A 21,824-nucleotide genomic window follows, 5' to 3' on the forward strand; every position below is an offset into this window, starting at 1 on the left:
ATGTTCTTTCCGCCTAGCACTCTTAGGGCAACAGTGTCTCTGTTGTAAATGAGAAATTGATTTCTGTAGACATGCGCAGAATTGAGCTATTACTCTCCCTTTTTCAGTTGATGTCATCAAAATATGATCCCCTGGGATTTGCAGTAGCCCAGCATTCATTTATTCCTTCTCCGGCGTTTTGTTTGGTGCTTACCAAGTGCCTCACACCATCCCCTGCCATTGGGGAAACCAAGAGAAATGAGCTGTGGCCCTGGCCAACAGGCATAACCTGGGCACAGTGTGAGGCCTGGATGAGGCTCTCAGCTGTCACAGATAAGCTGTGTGACCGTGGGCAAGTTCAACGTTCTGCTCCTCTGGACTCTTGGGTAAACATAATACTAACTTCCATTCTTTCAACAAGTGCTTGATGAATGCTTGCTATGTCTCATAACTAGGCCTTGGAGATCTACGACTGGAGGGAGGGCCCAGCGTCGTGGTGTAGTGGGTAAAGTTGCAGCCTGCAGTGCTAGAATCCTATATGGGCAGCGGTTTGTGTCCTGGCTGCTTCATTTCGGATCCAGCTCCCTGGTAATGTGTCTGGGAAAGCAGTGGAGGATGGCCCAAGTGCTTGGGCCCCTGCCACCCATGTGGGAAACACAGATGAAGCTCCTGGCTCCTGTCTTTGGCCTGGCTCAGGCCTGGCCTTTGCAGCCTCCTTTGCAGTTGTGAGAACCGATTCCCCAGATGCTGAGTGACTTGCCTGAGGTTTTCAGGTCTCGGCAGGAGCCACGGCACATTTAGATGGAGCGACTGAGCAGGGCTTAGCAACAGAATGGCTGACCATGGAAAGGGCGAGGTAAGGGATATGGCCCAAGATGGTGGGACACCCCAGGGCTAGCTCTGGGAAGGGGTGTTACCATGCCCGGACCTAACCATCCTGGGGAAGTGGAGGGAGCAAGTCCCTGGAGAGAGGGGCTGTGGCGGTAGGAAAGGGCCTTCAGGTTGGAGCCATGACCTTGGTAGAAAGATGTGACCAAGTCCCAGTGATCTGAGAGAAAGCAGCCAGGGGGAGTAAATGTCCTGCCCTTTGGTCTCTTGCCAGTGCCTCCACTGATCAAACCCAACCGGAAGCTGGATGTCAAATGAACCCATTGATGCAGCCCACATGGGTCAGTCTCCAGGGCACAGATGAAGGCAGGAGAGGAGGATACCCGACACAGCCGGTAAGGAACCACGAGCAGATTCCGGTCCCCAGTGTTTCTTGATTCAGGTCCCTTGTCTTTTTTTTTTTTTTTTTTTTTTTTTGACAGGCAGAGTGGACAGTGAGAGAGAGACAGACAGAAAGAAAGGTCTTCCTTTGCCGTTGGTTCACCCTCCAATGGCTGCCGCGGCCGGCACACTGTGGCCGGTGCACCGCGCTGATCCGAAGGCAGGAGACATGTACTTCTCCTCGTCTCCCATGGGGTGCAGGGCCCAGGGACTTGGGCCATCCTCCACTACACTCCCTGGCCACAGCAGAGAGCTGGCCTGGAAGAGGGGCAACCGGGACAGAATCCCAGAATCCGGCGCCCCGACCGGGACTAGAACCCGGTGTGCCGACGCCACTAGGCGAGGATTAGCCTATTGAGCCATGGCGCTGGCCTCCTTGTCTTTTCTGCTGCCCCGTGTTAAAGCAGCAGCCCTTCAGCATGCACGCATGTGCACCTTGTAACTGCCTGGGGATGACATGAGAAGTCAGGAGAATTGAACAGCGTGGTCTGGGGCGTGGACATGTGTTATTTTTGACCACTCTGACATCCATTTCCCCCTCCCTGGATAGTTCACTCATGTGCCTTCAGTGGGGCTGCACCCCACAAAGTGAACTTGGGGTCCAGGCGACACTGGCCAGGCAAAAACTAACCCTGAATTTTACAGATGTCACCATTTCCTAGTGGCAAGCACACAGGGCTCCCTCCTAGAAGGTGCACCGTGGGGTTTTAGGCTGGTCCCTGGGTTTTGGAGAACTGCTTCTTGAGACACATTTGGCTTTGTGCTGATGGAATTCTGCCTGTGCAGGGTGGCGTCCCATTGAAACCTTCACAGGGTTATTTTATGTGGTTGCAAAAAAGTGTCTTTGCCAAGCTGCATCCTCTAGTATGACATCTAGGCTCTAGGACTGATTTTTTATTGGGCCATCAGTGCCATCTTGTTACATGATTACTTATGTGTGTGTATGTGACATGACTCCAGACATCACACAGGCATCCAATGATGGTGATGGAATAGTGACTGGTGTGAGGGCTAACCTTGCAGCCACTGGAGACATCTTGCCTCCCCAAGGAGGGAAACTGCCAGAGAATGGAGCTAACCCTTGGGGCAGCACAGCTGGCGATATCGGCTCAGGTGACCAGCTCATGCTGGATTGCTTGGGACTGTTCTGATTTTAGAACTTGAAGTCCCACATCCTAGGAAGCCCCTCGGTCCTGGGCAGGCTGGGACTTGGTAACTCCAACTAGACACACCAATTAGTGTGTCCTCAAGGCATTTTCCGAGCCTCACATCCAGTCCTGCCTGATGATCTTTCACTGATTTCTGTTCTTTGAACCAAATGGGCCCTGACTGGCCCAGAAGTGGGCAGTTGAGGGGACAGGAACATCTGTACAGCTTTGACCCCATCAAGTAAAACCTTCTGGAAAGTTCTTCTTGATTTTTCCAAGCTTGAAGATGAGCGTGGGGATACTTTTTACGCTCTCACCTAGCCCAGTGAAGTCTATGTATTTGTCTCAGCCCAGTCTCCAACCTTCCCCTCCCCTTTTGCCATTAAAGAAAAAAAAAAAAATCCCACCGTGCAGAGTGTTCCAAGAAGCAAGCTAAACTGAGCTGATCGTATCATCCCTAGCACAGTTTTACCTAGATGAAACCCAGGCCTGTTCAAATGTCTCCCTGAGGTTTGATGTGGGAGGCGGGCTGGGACACTAGGCATGAAGCGGTTTTTACTGTGCTTGGGATACTGAACAGTGGGAGAGGCTTCAAGAACCAGGCAGTTGTTGTTGTTACAGGGACGGCCGTCAGGCTGAGCTTCCGCAGATCCGCCTGAGGCAAGGGGTTTCCCCAGTGCCAGCTCTCCACAGCAGAAGGGAACCCGGGCTGGGACTCAGGATCCCTGGGTCTGAGAACAATTATCTCATATCTACCTAGTTGTTCAGAATTGATGATGCTTTTTTTTTTTTTAAACTTTGTGCATTACACGTATTTTCTATAAGTTGACTCAGAATTGTACACGTTGCTGGGGTACAGTGTGAGAGCTGGAGACAGGTTCACCCCGTGTAATGATCAAACCTGGGTGATTGGCATTGCCACCTCCTTCCACACTGAGCCTGGCTTTGTTCTGGGAACCTTCCAATTCCTCTCGCCTAGCTCTTTTTAAAACGGGGTGAGTTTTAACATCTATTTTCTGGGGGAAGGCATTCCCTCTACCTGCAGCAGCCTCCATCAGACGCTATTCTGGCTAACTCTCCAAGGTCTGATTGCAAATGTCTTTGGGGAGAGTTTCCTGGTACCCCTAGGACAGACGGACTTGGTTTCTGTAGCAGTCATGGCAAATCAAGATAGACATTGGTTCATAATATTTCATCCTCCCTGTTTTGGCGAAAACCCGACATTTCCTTTGAGAGAACAGCCCCTCCCCCACCCCCCTTTCCATTTGATCCTGGTGGGGCTGTCATCAAAGAAGCCTTCTTCTTCCCCACTGTGGTTGCCAGGTAACGAGGCTGAGCCAATCATAGTCCCTACCCTCGGGCACAGTGATTGGTCTGTAAGTGGGCATGTGACCTCACAGGGCCAGTCAGGGGCTTCTCTGGAATTGACCTAGAGAGAGGGCGAGAGGAGATCTTTCTGATGGAGCTGCTCACCGAGAGCATGCGCCCAGGGGTTGCCAGAGACTGTTTTCCTAGGAGCATTAGCAGAGGGAGTAGGCGGGACATAAAGTCAAGCAGTGAGAGCTCTCTTTTTTTTTAATAGAAAGCTTTTATTTAATAAATATAAATTTCATAAGTATAACTTTTGTATTATAGCGGCTCTTCCCCCCATACCTGCCCTCCTACCCCCAAACCATCCCACCTCCTACTCCCTTTCCCACCCCATTCTTAATTAACATTAATTTTAAATTATCTTTATATACAGAAGATCAATTCTATACAAAGTAAGGATTTAAACAGTTTGCACCCACACAGAAACACAAAGTATAAAGTACTGTTTGAATACTAGTTATACCGTTAATTCACATAGTACAACACATTAAGGACAGAGATCCTACATGGGGAGCAAGTGCACGGTGACTCCTGTTGTTGATTTAACAACTGAAAGAGAGCTCTTTTTTGACACATCCATCTACCCTACAATTCACCTTTGAAGATGTACAGTGCAGTGGTCCTTAATAGGTTCACAGGTTGTGAAACCATCACCACTATCTACTTCTAGAACATTTCCATCACATTGAAAGGAGCCTGTAATCCTTAGGAATCACGCCCCATTCCCTCCTCCCACAGCCCCTGAGAATCACTAATCTCTGTTTCTATGGCTTTGCCTATTCTGTACATTTCATACAAATTAATCATGCAACACATGGCCTTTTGTGCCGTTTTCTTGCATATAACACAGTGTTTTCTTTTTTTAAAACATTTTTATTTATTTGAGAGAGAGAGATAGAGAGCGAGAGAGAGGTCTTTCATCGCTGGTTCACTTCCAAAGTGGTTTCAACAGCTGGAGCTGGGCTGATCCAAAGCCAGGAGCCAGAGATTTTCTAGGGTCTCCTAGGTGGGTGCAGTGGCCCAAGCACTTGGGCCATCTTCTACTGCTTTCCCATAATCAGGGAGCTGGATAGGAAGAGGAGCAGCAGGAACTCAAACAAGCATCCATATGGGATGCGGTGCAGCAGGCAAAGGCTTAGCCTACTACACCACAGTATAACACAGTGTTTTCAAGATTGATTCATATTGTGGTATGTGTCAGGACTTCACTTCTTATGGTTGACCATTCTATATGAATATATTACACTTAGTTTCTCCACTCATTAGTTGATGGGCATTGGCTAAATACTGTTGCTATGAATTAAAAAAAATTATTTTATTCATCTGAAAGAAGTACAGAGAGGGGTAGAGACAGGAAGAGAGAGACGTCTTCCTTCTGCTGGTTCATTCCCCAGATGGCCTCAATGGCCAGAGCTGAGCTAATCCAATGCCAGGAGCCAGGAGTCTCCTCCAGGTCTCCATGTGGGTGCAGGAGCCCAAGCACTTGGGCCATCCTCTGCTGCTTTCCCAGATGCATTAGCAGGGAAATGGATCAGAAATGGAGTAGCTGGGATTTGAATCAGCACCCACATGCGATGCTGGTGATACAGGCTGGGGCTTTAACATGCTGCACCTCAGTGCAGGCCCCTTGCTATGAATTTTTTTTTTTTTGATAGACAGAGTGGAGAGTGAGAGAGACAGAGAGAAAGGTCTTCCTTTTTGCTGTTGGTTCACCCCCCAATGGCCGCTGCGGCTGGCGCATTGCACTGATCCGAAGCCAGGAGCCAGGTGCTTCTCCTGGTCTCCCATGGGGTGCAGGGCCCAAGGACCTGGGCCATCCTCCACTGCACTCCCAGGCCATAGCAGAGAGCTGGCCTGGAAGAGGGGCAACCGGGACAGAATCCGGTGCCCCAACCGGGACTAGAACCCGGGGTGCCGGCGCCACAAGGCGGAGGATTAGCCTATTGAGCCACGGCGCCGGCCCCTTGCTATGAATTCTTAACAGACCTTTATACAGTTACGGTAAATTAACTTCTGTGATGGTTTGTTAACATGTGTATTTCCCACCAGATTATAAATCTGTGTGTCTCAATCCTAACAGGTGTATTTAGTGAATACATATCTGCTGAGTGGGTAAATGCAAGACATAGGAGTGTGAGCCCATTTGCAGACAGGGAAGCTGAGAGAGAGGTTAATGAAGGTGGCCAAATCACATGCCTAGTGAATTCTGAGTTCCTGGTTACAAACAATAGAAACCAATTCTTATTGATTTGAGAAAAGGAAAGGTTACTGAGGAGTTCACAGAATTCTGCAAAGATCTGTGTTTAGAAAAGGAACTGGAATGAGGGAGGCAGGATGACAGCTTGGGCCAAGGCTGAGACTGTGCCTGAGAAACTACCCAGGGAGGCCACTGCTGGTATGCCCCCAGGACAGAGGACATAGCAGAGTCCTGCCCTGTCCCTGGGTTTCAGCTGTTGCTGCCAGTCTCCTGGCCTCACACAGCATGCCTTTTCCCATGGGCCCTATTCTTTCATTATCAGCTTTTGATTTACAGTCCATTGGGTCCATCTCATTGGCTGTGACTTAGCTGCAAGGGAAGCAGGGAAAGTGAGTATCTGGCCTTCTTGGTTTCTGTAGTAGAGGTGGGCTCTGCATTACCCCAGGACTCCTGGTGAGGAATTCTCTAGAGCAGGAGTTTAGTGTTGGGTAGAGAAAACATATATAATTTTCCTCTAGTAATAGATATAAAGCAACATCTTCCCACATTGAATACATCATAGGTGTTTGATAGCTTCTGATAAAATGCCCGGTTCTCTAAGCCTTTTGATTTAGTGAAGCCTTGTGTTATTTTCCATCTATTTCCCACTTTCCAATGTCTGGTGTCAAGGCTATGACAGGTTATCATGCACTTAAGAGGCTTATTGATTTCTTATCCATCTCCCACCTTTTGTTTTCAAAGCAAATCCTGTCAGTACACAGTGCTCTTTTAAATGTTGGCAGAGTTGATTACCTTAAAAAAGAAAAAACAAACCCAAACAAAAATACCCAGAAAAAACACCACGACTTCAGCCTCTGAATTGCCCTGCACACAGGACTTGGCAGCGGTAGGGAGTTTCCTGCTGCTTCAGGCCTTGGGAGCTGGGGCCCGATGGCTATGCCCAGCCCCTCCCTCTGTCCTAATGGGAACTATGTTGAGAAATACATGGCTTTTGCCCGGTGAAGGCCCCCAGGACTTTTCGTGTGTGAGCTCTTTGTGTCATTTCTTTATCATTATCTCCAGGGACGGCTGCCCTGGGCCATCATCCATCTCGTGCTCATGGCAACAGAGATGTTGCTCCATGCGGCGGGCCTCATCCTGAACTAAGCAGCCTTTGATTAAATCAGCATGAAAATGTGCCCGCTCTCCTTGGCCCTTGGGTGGAGAGATAATTAAGCCACATGTTTATTCACAATCACTAAGGAGATGCCAACGTACCTGTATTTAAGCCAAGAGACCTCAGGTTTGCCAGACCATCGGGTGGGACATTCCAGAGAAAAAGGGACATCTCTATTATCTTGAGTGTTTGAGCTGGAGGAGCCTTAGAGTCCAGTTCTAGACTTCCCACTTTTTTTTTTAAGATTTATTTTTATTTATTTGAAAGTCAGAGTTACAGAGAGAGAGAGAGAGAGAAAGGAAGAGAGAGAGATCTTCTATCTGCTGGTTCAGTCCCCAAATGGCCACAATGGTCAGGGCTAGGTCAGACCGAAGCTGGGAGCCAGGAGCTTCTTCAAGGTCTGCCACCAGGGTGCAGGAGCCCAAGCAGTTGGTCCATCTTCTGCTGCTTTCCCAGGTGTATTAGCAGGGAGCTGGACCAGAAGTTCTGTAACTTAATAGTGGCAGAGTCCAGGCAAAACTTGGGTCCTTCATTTCTAAAATGGAGGTGTTAAAAATGATGAAGCATTTTTCTGTGACTTACAAGATTACAAGATTGTTATGACATCAAATAGAAAAATACATGTGGGGCCGGCGCTGCGCCTCACTAGGCTAATCCTCCACCTTGTGGCGCCAGCACACCAGGTTCTAGTCCCGGTCGGGGCGCCGGATTCTGTCCCGGTTGCCCCTCTTCCAGGCCAGCTCTCTGCTGTGGCCAGGGCGTGCAGTGGAGGATGGCCCAAGTGCTTGGGCCCTGCACCCCATGGGAGACCAGGATAAGTACCTGGCTCCTGCCTTTGGATCAGCGCGGTGCGCCGGCCGCAGCGCGCCAGCCGCGGCGGCCATTGGAGGGTGAACCAATGGCAAAGGAAGACCTTTCTCTCTGTCTCTCTCTCTCACTGTCCACTCTGCTTGTCAAAAAAACAAAAACAAAAGCAAAAACATGTGGAAGAACTATTTTATTTAAGGATTTATTTATTTATTTGAAAGTCAGAGTTACACAGAAAGAGAAGGAGAGGCAGAGAGAGAAAAGAGAGAGAGAGGTCTTCCACCCGCTAGTTCATGCCCCAGATTGCTGCAATGGCAGGAGCTGCGCCGATCTGAAGCCAGGAGCCAGGAGCTTCCTCTTGGTCTCCCACGTGGGTGCAGGGGCTCAAGGACTTGGGCCATCTTTTACTGCTTTCCCAGGCTATAGCAGAGAGCTGGATCAGAAATGGAGCAGCCGGGACTTGAACAGGTGCCCATATGGGATGCTGGCACTGCAGGCGGTGGCTTTACCCAATATGTCCCAGCACCAGCCCTGGAAGAACGATTAATAAATGCTTTATAAAATATATTTTATATTTAGTAGGATTCAAGCAAGTGTTTAATTTTTCTGTGCCTCAGTTTCATTACCTGTAAAATGGTAATAATGTTAGTCCCCTTCATCAGGTTATGTGAGGATTAACTAAGTTATACCATGAAAATTGCATGGGACAGAGCTTGGAACATTGTATACACTCCATATGTGTTAGCTGTTACATTGTTTTTTTTTTTTTTATTAAATATAACACCAAAAGGAACCTTAAGTTAGGCAGTGCTACATAGCTGATAAATCTAAAAGCTTAGTTAAGTGATGAATGTACCCTTCTTCAAGTTTTTTGATTGATCTCACTATCCTATTTTTAATGAGTCCCAGAAATAGTAAGGAGGACTACTGTGGAGCCTGGGAATGTGCCTGTCGGCTTTCTGAACATACAGCCTGCAGGCCCTGCCTCTGGGTGTGAACTTGCTTGAAATTCAGGCTCTGGAGGTTGCTGGCTGTTGCCGATTCCTTCCTCTCTCTCGGCATCATCGTACGTGACTTTAAAAGGGAGGTGATTTGACTTCAGATGTCTGTGGAAGGGCCTGCTTTTATTGGTTCTCCAGAACTGTGGGGAGCAACTGGGAGCAACTCAGACTAGACTAAGTTACTGGAATTAAGACTTATTCTATGCATCTGCTTTCCCCCAATATGGCGCTGGGAGAGGAGGAAACAGCTTCTACACAGCTGCCTCCAGTTCAACCAATAAACACAGGAGCTGCTCCTGATTGGAGGAGAGCAGCGTACTCGGCGTGTGGGTAGCAGAGTTGGGATTGGTGGAAGAGGACTATAGAGGAGGAGAGAGACAACATGCACCAGGAACATCTATCTGAAGGAACACCTGAGCAGCCCCCGAGAGAGCCGGCCGGCGGTGTGCCGCTCCCCCGCGGAAGTGGGGAAAGCGGCAGGGGGAACCACCCTTCCACGGAGGTGGAAGGGACGGTAGCCAACCCGGGAAGAACCAGCAGCAAACCCGGGGAGGGCCGAGCAGACAAAAGAACAGCGCAGGGTCCTGTGTCGTTCCTCCACGAAGACGGGGAGCGACACAGAACAGCAAATGGATGCTCTCCAGCTTGCGATGGTCCAACTGAAGGATTTTTTTAAAAAAAGGAGTTATTTATCTATCTATTTATTTATTTGAAAGACAGAATTACAGAGAGGCTGAGGCAGAGAAAGAGAGAGAGGTCTTCCATCTGCTGGTTCACTCCCCAAATGGCTGCAATGGCTGGAGCTGCGCCGATCTGAAGCCAGGAGACAGGAGCTTCTTTTGGGTCTCCCACAAGGGTGCAGGGACTCAAGGACTTGGGCCATCTTCTACTGCTTTCTCAGGCCATAACAGAGAGCTGGATTGGAAGTGGAGCAGCCAGGACTCGAACCAGCGCCCATATGGGATGCCGGCACTGCAGGCAGAGGCTTTACCCACTATGCCACAGTGCCGGCCCCCTGAAGGATTTTTTGATGTTACAATGAATACAACCAATTCTATTTTTCACTTACAGCACAGCATTCAATAAATCACATGGGATGTCAACAGTTTGGTATATAATCGGCTTTGTGTTAGGTGATTTTGCCCAACTATAGGCTAATGTAAGTGAGCTGAGGACATTTAAGGTAGATTAGGTTATATAGGCTATGATATTGCATAGGTTAGGTAAATTATTTGCATTTTTGATGTACAATAGTTTCAGTTTACAATGGGCTTGTTGGGATGTAACCCTGTTATAAATCGAGGAATTATATATAATATAATAATATATAAATAATATGATATAATATAATATATAAAATAATATAATGTAGCATAAGTTAAGCCTGTGGACTGTGAAGTTCAAGGGCAGACTTGTGTGACTCTGGACAAATTAACTACTGTAAACCCAAGTGGTTTCTCACCTGTAAAATGGGAATGATAACACTACTTTCAAGGGCTGAGGTGAGAAGATTCAGTTAGATGACACGTGTAAGCTTCTTAGCACTGTGCCTGGCACCCCTAAGCTCCTGGTTATGACTGCACCCGACTCTGTGTCTGTTTTTCTGTGTGGTGACTCCGCGTCTCTTGCCCCCACTGCGCTCCTCCTCTCAGAACGAATCCACAGCAACACTCCTGAAGCAAACCCTTCGACTTTTCCTCTGAAGTCAAGTACAAAGTTTTGGATAGCACAGAGTTCTGGGGTTAAGTGCTGGTTCATCAAGAGCTGGCTCCCTTCCCATTTCGCTGTTCATGTTTGTTTGTGAACAGAGCTTGCGAGGGACTGCTGGGCATCAGCTGGCACTTGTCTGCAACACATTCATTCTGAGGGAAGGAAAAAAAAATGTGTTTTCCCACGCAGTGGTCACCACTCTCAAACCACTAGGGCAAGCCAAGCTCTGGGAGAGTGAGGTAAGACAATATCCTACCCGAAGTGGAAGCAGTGTCTTCAGAAAAAGGAAAATAAATCTAATCTCATATTTTGTCTGCGTTCATCAGGGAATATGTTTTTCTTTGAGATAATTAAAAAAAAAAGCAATCTACCCATCCACCCAAAAGCCAAAAGTAAGAAGTAGTAACAGAATCTCCTGTGAACAGCCTGTTCCAATAACCGGGCTCCAGAAGATGTGGGTTCAAAGCCATGGGTAGAATACTGGAGTCTTCACATAAAAACACAAAGAATGCGGGGAGCTTGGTTATGGATCTGTGGTGTGGTTATGGGCTGAATAAGCGCCTCCTTTCCGTGACTTTGTGAGGCAAAGGCGGCTGCAGGGAATGCCTCTCCTGGACAGCCGCGGGGGAAGGGGTGGGAGGAGCAGAGGGCTCCTCTGGGGCCAGAAGAGCAAGGGAGCAAGTGAACCTGCGAAAGAGTCTCCGTCCCTGGAGACAGGAAGTTAACTCAGAGGTCTCGGTGTTGGGCCAGCAACTGGAAAATGGTCCTTCTGGAAGGGTGGTCATGGCAGGGTGTGGGAGGGTCCTCCTTCAAGGCAACTCTAGGGTCCAGGCCCAGAGTCCTTAGCATGCTGGTATTGAAATCATTAGTATTCCCTGGGCTCCATTCTCCTTCCAGTCTGTGTCCCTCTGCCACCTCTCTGCCCTTGACTCGTGCTGTCTGGGGGCCTCTGTTCTTACTGACTGACCGGGGCCCCAGCAGCATCCTCACCCAGGCTTTTCTCACTTGAATTCTCTGCCCTCACTATGCTCTCATTCATCAAGCCCAACCAATTAGTCACCTCTGTACTAACACCAGGCATTAAGCACTTAGGGTGTGCTTGTTGCTAGGTACTTATTTATTTATTTATACCCCCCAAGAAACTTTTATTTAAGGAATACAGACTTCATGCATTTCATAAGTACTACTTAAGGACACAGTGATTCTTCCCACCATACCTACTCACTCTCCCACCCCTACTCCTCCTCCCTCTCCCATTCCCAGTTCTATTCCCTACTAAGATCCATTTTCGATTAACTTGTTTGCTAGGTACTTTTAAAATCTTATATAAAATTGTTACAAAAACTCAGGTGGCTATTTGCAGCTTTGCCTTTTTTTTTCATATAAGAAGATTAAAACTCAGCCTGGTTATTGATGTCTTAGTACCTTTGGCTTACTATAACAAAATACCTCAATCTGGGTAACTTGGGAAGAACAGATTTACTGCTCACAGTTCTGGGATCTGGAAAGTTGTAGACTAAGTTGCCAGCAGGTTCTGTGTCTGGTGAGGGCTCACTGTCTGCTTCCAAGATGGCGTCTTACTGTTGTGTCTCACGTGGCAAAAGGGACAGAAGGAACTTGCTTCCTCAACTTTTCTTTTCTTTTCTATTTATTTATTTATTTACAGGCAGAGTGGACAGTGAGAGAGAGAGAGACAGAGAGAAAGGTCTTCCTTTTGCCGTTGGTTCACCCAACGGTGGCCGCCGCGGCTGGCGCGCTGCGGCCGGCGCACCGTGCCTATCCAAAGGCAGGAAGCCAGGAGCCAGGTGCTTCTCCTTGTCTCCCATGGGGTGCAGGGCCCAAGCACTTGGGCCATCCTCCATTGCACTCCCTGGCCACAGCAGAGAGCTGGCCTGGAAGAGGGGCAACCGGGACAGAATCCAGCGCCCCGACCGGGACTAGAACCCGGTGTGCCGGCGCCGCAAGGCGGAGGATTAGCCTAATGAGCCGCGGTGCCGGCTCCTCAGCTTTTCTATAAAGACATGGATCCCATCCATGGGGTTGGAGCCTCATGGCCTAATCCAACTACAAAAGGCCCTACATCTTGATCCCATTGAATTGGGGTTCATATTTCAACATGAATTTTGGAGGAGATACAAACATCAAACCATAGCACTCAACTTGTCTGAAGTTGACTAGCTGGTTATTGGTGGAGCCAGAATTTAGTCTCAGCCCCTCACTCTTTTCAAGATCTGGGCTCTTTCTATAATCCTAGTGGAGTTCAAACTCTGTGCTGCCAAGGGACTTTTCTCAAGGTCATATAGAAGATAAATAAAGGTGGAGCTCAGAGGTGGGCACTCTTATCAGATGTTAACAGTGAGTCATTTGTTTTGCGTTAACTGCTAAGTAGATTTTATTCATGAATTAATTCAGTGGCATTGGGCTATTTTTGACCACATATGTTTTAATTGCAAGTCAGACCCTGAGCAACCAACTTACCCTTGCTGTGTTTGTAATATGGGGATGGACAGCAAAGCCTCTTTGATAGGACACAGATTTAAAGTAGGTAATGGTGTAATATACCTGGTACTGGGGAGGCACTGTGAGAATGGTGGTTATTACTATGTTTTTTCCTTGATTGTAGTTGCAATCTCAGTTAACATCTCTCTTAGTGAATGACTTAAGATGGCATTGGTGTTTTAAAAACATGAGAGGGGCAGGAGTCTAGTGCAGTCATTGGGATACCACCCGGGAGACCTGAATCCTATACCAGAGGGTGTGGTACAGTCCTGGCTTCTCTATTTCTGATCCAGTTTCCCGTTGTTGTGCATCCCAGGAGGCAAGCAAGGGGGCAAGTCCCTGTACCCTGTGTGGGAGACCCAGCTGGAGTTCCTGGCTCCTGGCGTTGGTCTGGCCCAGCCCCAGCTGTTGCAGGCATTTGGGGAGTGAGCCATCACATGAGAGCTTTCTGTCTCAAAAATACAAGAATCCAGATGTTTCTTCCAAACTGTCCAACTCTGCCTGAAAGAGAAGATGCCACCCCTCTGGGGAAACCAGAAAGCACTGGGACATGTTTAAGTCTGGGGAGAGGTGTGCACACCTGCTCTCATGAGCCAGGCTCACTTTTGGCCGGCAGGGAATTCTGACTTGGGACACTTAGGTGAGTGAAGTGGCTTGCCGTGACCCTGGGCAGTGGCTGGCCAGGTGAGGCTTACTGCTCCTGAGTGTCCTTCCCAGGGGTGGGATTCTCTGAAGGTGGCGTTCCTGCCTCCAGCTACATTTCAAGTGAAAGGTGAGTGTTTCACTTGGCACACAGCCAAGAGCTGGGCTGCAGGAAGGAACCCAGCAGGCAAAGCTGTGCTAGGGATGGGGTGGGGGTGGGGGGAGGAAATGTCTTCCTTCACTCTGTCCCAGCTGCTGCTCAAAGAAAGGCAGCTGTTTTTACCCCACTCCCTCCCCCCCCCCCCATCCTCTTCCTCCAGCTGCCAAAATCTCCATATGGATGTCCTGCAGGAGACCTGGTCTGTAGTTCCCCCTGGAACATTGTTAGTGCTCCCAGCAGACACAGGAGAAGAGAAGGCGAGTTGCGGGGAGGGGCCTCTGTTGACAGGAGGTGTTTCCCATGCAGAGAAGTGAACTTGGAGATGTCGCCTTCGGGCTGTGCTGGCCCAGTGAGGCCAAGGACATCGGAGTTGGAGTATAAAAGCTGGAAGGGACTCGTGGGTCCTGATCATTGACTTAGAGTGTTTTACATCTGGGATTTAGGAGACACTGCAGGGTCCTGGGAGGTTGGGGCGGGCCCCAACAGGTATTTCTTGAGTGTGCAGGTAAATGCAGTTGGCTGCAGGTGAAAGGAACTCAAGAGAGTTTACAGAAAAACTTGAAAGAGTAAGGGGATTTCTTGAAATGCCCTGGGGGACTGGGGTTGGGGCACAGTTGGAGGCCCTCCTCTCTCCCTTTCTTTCCAGTTCACATCCTTGCTTGCCTTTGCAATGGCTTCAACACCATGGGGCTGCAGGCGCTTAGGGAGGGAACCAGCAGTGGCCCCTGGCTAGATCTGGTCCAAGTTCCTGTCTGCATGAGAAAAGTCACAGTTAAAGGTGAGCAGAGGAGCAAGATTTATTTAAAGTGAAGTTACACACTCAGGAAGGAGTTGGGCATGTTCGAGGGAGAATGAACTGCAATCAATAAAGTCTGGGTCTTTTTTTTTTTAAAGAGTTTTTATTTTATTTATTTGAAAGGCAGAGTTATAGAGAGGGAGATACAGAAAGAGAGAGAGAGAGAGAGAGAGAGAGAGAGAGAGAAAGAGAGGGAGAGAGAGAGAGAAAGAGGAAGAGAGCGAGCTTCCATCTACTGGTTCACTCCCCAAGTGTCTATAATGGTCCTGGCTGGGCCAGGCTGAAGCTAGGAGCCAGGAACTCCATCCTGGTCACCCATGTGGGTGGCAGGGGACTAAATACTTGGGCATCTTCCACTGCTTTCCCAGGTGCATTAGCGGGAGCTGGATCAGAAGTGGAGTAGCTAGGACCAGTGCTAACAGGGGATGCCGGCAGGTTGGCTTAACCTGCTGTGCCAAAAAGCCACCCCAGCCCTGGGACAGTCCTTTTATACAATCTGGAGACATAGGGGGTGGTATCTGGGGGGTGGCTTAATTAAATATTCCAAAGAGGGTGGGGTTTGAGTCAGGGCTTGAGTACCACCCACTTCCACACTCTTTTTTTAGGAAATCCCCAAAGTGTCATGACATCAGATACATGATAGGAGTGGGAGTGCTCACCATGGTAATTTTATAATAATGACCTGAAAGTCATTGCTGGAAGCATCCTGTAGCCATATTGGGTAATTTAGCTGGTGCCAGTTCTAGGCAGAAAACACCTGGAAGCTGCAGACTGCACTAAAGGGGGTGAGGGTGGGGTGAAAGGGTGGGTGGAGGGTGGCATTTGAGCAGCTTCCCAGGGCTGTGGCACAGGTGTTGGCCATCCTCAGCTCCTCTTTGCTAGCTTCCTCCCTCTCCAGCTCACAACTACCAGCAATGACGTGATGAACCTGGCTTGGATCAGGGCTCCATTTCTGAAGAAATTCCCCCATCCAGGAGAATTCTGATTGGCACCGTCTCCGAAATCCTAGCCAAGGTGTGGGGGTATGTTGTGCCCTGGCTCTCCCTCTGCAGTGGTAGAATTCCTCCGCTCAAGATATCCGTGTAATAGTTCCCAGAACCTAGGAATACGTTGTGTGTCACGGCAAGGTGGGGATTAAAGTTCCAGATTGAAATACAGTTGCTTATCAGCTGGCTTTAAAATGAAGCGAGTTGGCCTGCATTATCCAGGTGGGCCCAGTGTAATCACTGCGTCCTTAAGTAGGGAAGAGGAAGCAGGAGGGTCAGAGTCGGAGACGTGGCATTGAGGAAAAGACTCACCCGGCTACTGCTGATGTTGAAGATGGAGGAAATGCAGGCGAACTCCGGCAGCTGGAACAGGTGAGACTAGGGATGCTCCCCAAAAGCTTTTGGAAAGAGCCCAGCCCTTCCAGCACCTTGATTTTAGCCCAGGGAGACTCACTGTTGACTGTGGCCTCTGGAACTGTGATAGTACCTGGTGTCGTGGTTCGTGGTTTGTCACGTAGCAATAGGAGACAAACGCAGTGCCCAAAATAGAAAGGACATTGCTTAGCCTCCCTTGCATCCGAGAGAGGCTCGAAGTCCTGTGTGTTGGCGGAAGTGTTGTGTGGCAGCTCCTGGGAGTCCTAGACACCTTCTCTTCCATCCTGCGGCCTAGATGTGCGTGCTAACTGCACCACCAGGACGAGTGCATCCAGGGAAGGTGGAGGCATGACCTGGAAGGAGCTGAGTGAGCCCCAGGCTTGAATGCCTACATCCACATTTTAACTTGAGCAACAGAGAAGTTGCCATCTTGTTTGGGCCGCTGTTCTTTCGGGTGTTTTCAGAGCTCCCAGCTGGAGCCAATCCTAATGACTGTGGACAGGCCTTGGCGCTGCTCTTGATGGAGCCTGCCCCAGTGCCTGCACATTCACGGGGAGAGCATCCCAAGGCTGGGCCTCCTGGAGCTCCGCCTCCTTCCCCAGGGACGTTTCCATTGGACGCTGCCTTCTTGGCATCACAACCCTCTCTCTTGCCTTCGCTGGTGGTGTCAGGCGGCCGCCCTAACCACCCCTCAATCAACTTGACCCTCTGGCTCTCTGGACTCCGTGCAGCCTTGTTGAGCAGCCCCTACCCAGTTCTGACCCCATGGGACTCACTCCCACCCTAGCATCCCCCACCCCCAGTCCTAGCCAGAGAAAGCTGCACAAGAATCCGAGACTGAGCACAATAGATCTGGTCTCAGTTCTCTGTGAGTGATTTCAGAGAAACTCCTGGTTATAATTGCTAGCATTTATGGAACACTTACCATGGGACAGAACATGAAGTGCTTTATTTTATTTTATTTAAACTTCATTTAATCTTTACAATAGTGCACAGGGTGGGGACTGGTGCTATCTCCTTTATGGGTAAGGAAACAGAAGCTGCATAACAGAGAAGGTACTTAATTGGCCCAAGGTCATACTCCGCTGCTCAGGGGGCACAGCCAGCATATAAAGCAGGCGTCTGACACTGGACTTATGCTACCTTCCAAGCCCAGCTACCGTCATCTTCTAAGTAGCTCTTCACTCAACAAAATGCTTAGACAAGCAGGATAATATACGATGCAGGCAGGACAGCCATGTACTGTTGAGTAGGCCGTGCATCGCACAACGTGATGGGGGTGTGTGTGCCACTCACACAGTCATCTACATCCATTGTAAGTGAAAGATCTGCACAACTCTGTGTGGCTGCTCTGAGGTCTTGGGGCCTGCAAAAGACGATAGCAGGAGGTCACATGGAAATGGCAGGAGCGCAGTGGGGAGCTATTAAAAACCGTGCTTGGGAGCTGGTGTTGAAAATGAAGAATCAGGGCAACAAGCCAAGGGAATGGGAGACAGGAACGCAGAGGACTCCGGCTGGGGCGAGCTGACAGTACCTGCTGCACGGTTTCTCTCATGCTCAGACCTGCACTTGTGACTCCTTAAACAGGGGGAGGAGGGCTGGATGTTTTCTTTACCTGCGAGGATAATAAAAGTGGGCGTGCTTGTTGAAGAGCATTTAGGAAATTACAGGGAAGGTGTTTTTTTTTTTTTTGACAGGCAGAGCGGACAGTGAGAGAGAGAGACAGAGAGAAAGGTCTTCCTTTTGCCGTTGGTTCACCCTCTAATGGCCGCCGCGGCTGGCACCGCACTGAGCCAGATACTTCTCCTGGTCTCCCATGGGGTGCAGGGCCCAAGTACTTGGGCCATCCTCCACTGCACTCCCTGGCCACAGCAGAGAGCTGGCCTGGAAGAGGGGCAACCGGGACAGAATCCGGCGCCCCGACTGGGACTAGAACCCGGTGTGCCGGCACCGCAAGGCAGAGGATTAGCCTAGTGAGCCGCGGCGCCGGCCTCAGGGAAGTTTAAGTACTCATTGTTCCGTGACCCTGAGAAAACCAGTGTTAATATTTTATCGTATTTTCTCTAGGTACTTCCTTTGGGTATATGGATATCCAGAGAATCCTATATATCTCCCTTGCTACCTATTGTGCTATCTTCTATATATATTTATGTTTAATCTATACATTGGTCATCTATCCACTTATCAGTTGATCATCCAGATAGGCCCTGTCTCGGGAGATCTCAGCATTGTTTGGACACGGTTCATCAAGCTGATGTTACTCAGGCCATCTGCTCTCTTTCCACCTGGCCCTCCAGCTGTGGTTCAAAGGGGATCGGACAGAATCTTGGTTGTCCTGGAACAGCTTCAAGGCCACGCCTGGCAGCCGCCGCAGGCTCCTGGGCAAATCCCTGGAGAACAAGCAGGTGGGAGGATGGAGAGGCCATTCACGGGCTCGAAGGGGAGATGTGGGGCCGTTCTTGCATCACAGTCGGGGTCTTGGTGCTGGGAGCTCTCACCAGGGCCAACACACAGTTGTGAGCCTGCCTGTACCGCTGGGGACCTGGTGACCCCCAAATGCTCAAGCAGCCTCCTGGAAGCGACTTGAGGTGAAGTCGTCCACCCTCTTTCCTCCCCTCCCACCCTCCAGCCCCACTTTTCTACTGGGGAAACTAAGCCCTAGGGGGTAGCGTGGCCGCCTTCAGGGCCTTCACCATTCTGGGACCAGAACTCCCGACTTCTTTCTAAGAATCAGCATGTCTGAAAATGTGTTCTGTGGCCGGCCGGTCTCGCCACGTGCTCTGGAATCGAGTATTCTGTGGTCAGGACAGCACGAGGAGGCTGGGAGAGTCACCAGCACCTTAGCTGTCTCAAGGCTCTGAGAAGGCCTGCAGCAAAGGCTGCCGTTTAGCTTGGCTCAGTCCATTGCTCCTTGTACGTATGTGGCGAGGAGACCTTTTCTCGTTGATCATCTAGTGCTGTCTTGGGGAAAGAGAGGCCATGTCATGCCACACTGCCTGTCCACGTAAGCTGGAGATGACGCCTGAGGACGTGAGAAAGTTTACCCTGGGTCAGAGCCATGGTCTGTCTAGTCCCCAGGGCCTTTCTCTCTGACAGGGCCGAGGAGAAAAGTGTTGTGAGAGCAGGTGGCTGCCCTTCCCTGAGGCCACGCTTCGCAGAGCCCGAGTTTTCCTCCAGAACTGTTGTCCCCATGTGGACTTAGACTTTTGAAAGTTTCACGCAGCTTACGTAAAGTGAGTTCCGAGAGAGCAAGTTTGTTACTGTCTTGTCCATCTCTGTACCTACAGTGCCTGCTATACAATAGGCACTCAAACAAGGCTTGCTGAATACATGGAATTTATGACTGCTCTTGGATACTACAGAGTTCTAATATCAGTCTCCTCTGTGCAACATTAGATAATTGAACCTTCATTTCCCAGGCTCTGAGACTTCCAGCTTGTGAGTCAGATGTAACAACTATGTATTTAAAAGAGACTCACTTATTTACTGGGAGGAGAGAAGGATCTTACATCTACTGGTTCACTCTCCTAGTGGCTTTAACAGCCAAGTCTGGGCCAGGCTGATGCCAGTAACCTGGAACTCCAGCTGGGTGACAGGGGCCCAAGCACTTGGGGCCATCCTCTGCTGCTTTCCTGGGTGCATTAGCAGGGAGCTGGATTGGAAACAGAGTAGCCGGGACTTGTACTGGTGCTTTAATATGGGATGCATGTATCCCAAGTGGCGGCTTCACCTCCTGTGGCACAATGCTGGCCCAAACATGCATTTGTTGCTTATTGTATGTGAACCCTGTGTTAGACATATTCCCATTGAAACGGTATCATTTAATGCCAGTGACCCTGGGAAGTCCTATAATCCTGATTTTTCCAGGAGCGGAGGCTGTGACTTGGAGGCATTAGCTGACTTAACCGAGGAGGTATCCTTAATGCTGGCAAAGCTCCGATTTCAGTTCATACTACATGGTGAAGTCGAGGTTCGCGACACCGTGACCAGAGCCAGGCATAGCTTATTCATGGAGCTTGCCTGGGATGCTCAAAGCAGGCTCCAGAGGGGTCCACAGACAGAGGCTCCAGATGCAGTCTCTTCTGGGTTATCAAGGAAGGCGCTTCCTCCTCTGACAAGTTGCCTGCAGCAGGGACTGGTTCTCAGGGCTGTCCTGGGTGCTGGGTGGGACCTAGGCCACCTGTCAAGTGTCTTGGTGTCAAGTCTTCTGCTGGGGGCACAAGAATAGTTCCCAGCTGAGGGGACAGCTGTGGCACTAAGCCTTCCCAAGCCCTGGTTACAGCAACGCAGGGCAACAACACCACGGCGTGACTGTAAGAGGCCCCGTCCATGCAGCAGGTGGAGAGTTTGAATGCCTGGGCGTGGATCTCTGTAGCACCAGAGGAGCTTTTTTTCAGCTTAAGAATTGGATAAAAGATAACCATCATTCAAGGGTACTTCAAGTCATTCCCAGGGAAATGGAGTTAAATGGTAAGTTGAATTGGATGCCCAAAACTTGAAATCCGTGCATGGTTTTTTCAAAATGCACAATTTCGGTTTTGAAGAGCCCTCGTATGTGTGGATGGCTCCTCACAACAGCATCTGTGCCTTCGAGCTGGTGCAGAGAGCTAACTATGCTTTGTTCATGAGACTATGCCGGCTTGAGTGGGGAGCTTACATCTTGATAGATTTGCAGGATGTTGGAGCAGAGCGGAGTCCTGTGATTTTCTGGTCCCTCATGTTACAGGCAAAACCAGGACTCCTAGGTTGTCCAAGGCCACACAGATGAAAACCAGGCTATAAAACCTAGCACTTGATTCCTGGTGCAGTTTTCTTGAATACCAGTTTGGCTCCATCACTCAGGCTGGGTGACCTTAGGCAAGTGTTCAGCCTCTCTGTTCTTTGCTCATCTGTAAAATGCAGCCAATAATAATTACCCATCTCATGAGAATATGTTAAGGAATAAATGAGATTTTTTTTGACTGTGAAGTATTTCCCCAAGGTCACGCACGTGTAATTTCCCAGTAAATTTAGAGTTTAAAAGTTTTCTTAACAATATCTTCATTGTTCTCTTACGTTCTACCACAGCCTACTCTTAGTTGGCTGATGGGAAGGAAAGGGCATGTCTATGTGGCTGGCCCTTGTCCCTTGTAGCTGCAGGAAGAGCTGTAATGTCTGTGCTGGGAGCTTCCTGCCTGCTAGTGCCCTGTCTGCTGGTGACAGTGTTCTGAGAGCCTGGGCTTTCCCCAACTCTGAGAAAAGTCATGTTAAACCCCCTCATGGTATAGGGCCCATGATAATGTTTTGCTCCTCTCAGAATGCCTGGGAGATGATATTTCATGCAAAGTAACTCATTTCCAAGGAGGTGGGAATCGCAGGTACCAATGCCAGGTGGATGGGAGAGAGACCTTGGACCTTGGGACAGGGTCTTCCTGGAGTCTCTACAGCCAGTCTGTGGGAGGCAGTTATCTGCTTGTCCCACATCCAGGACCACCATGCTAGTTGGGATTTACCCTCACGTGGAGGGCTTCCTGCCCCGGGAGCTGGTCCTTTCTGGTGGGAAGAGGAATCAAAGCAGCCGATAGGAGGGCTGTGCCCTACAGACTTGGCCAGGCAGACTGCATGGGCAGACTGAACACCCTGAGGCCCCCTGGATGCTGCCCAGGCTTAGGGGTCAAAATCAAAAGGTTTCCACAGGTGAGATGAGCTCAGTGGGAGACTGGTATACTTTCTGTAAAGTACAATGATT

General features: G+C 49.5%; 1 long non-coding RNA gene across 6 annotated transcripts in view; it reads left to right on the forward strand.

Moving 5' to 3' along the window:
* LOC103348125 (uncharacterized) overlaps positions 1–21,824 on the forward strand; it is a 221,776-nt gene that overhangs the window by 14,779 nt on the left and 185,173 nt on the right. For all 6 annotated transcript variants that reach the window (XR_011389319.1, XR_011389322.1, XR_011389320.1 and 3 more), the window contains exon 2: positions 1,082–1,202. This is a non-coding gene — a long non-coding RNA (uncharacterized lncRNA). The remainder of the gene's footprint in view (positions 1–1,081; positions 1,203–21,824) is intronic.

The sequence above is a fragment of the Oryctolagus cuniculus genome, chromosome 6 (assembly GCF_964237555.1).
Source record: "Oryctolagus cuniculus chromosome 6, mOryCun1.1, whole genome shotgun sequence".
Classification (NCBI taxonomy): domain Eukaryota; kingdom Metazoa; phylum Chordata; class Mammalia; order Lagomorpha; family Leporidae; genus Oryctolagus; species Oryctolagus cuniculus.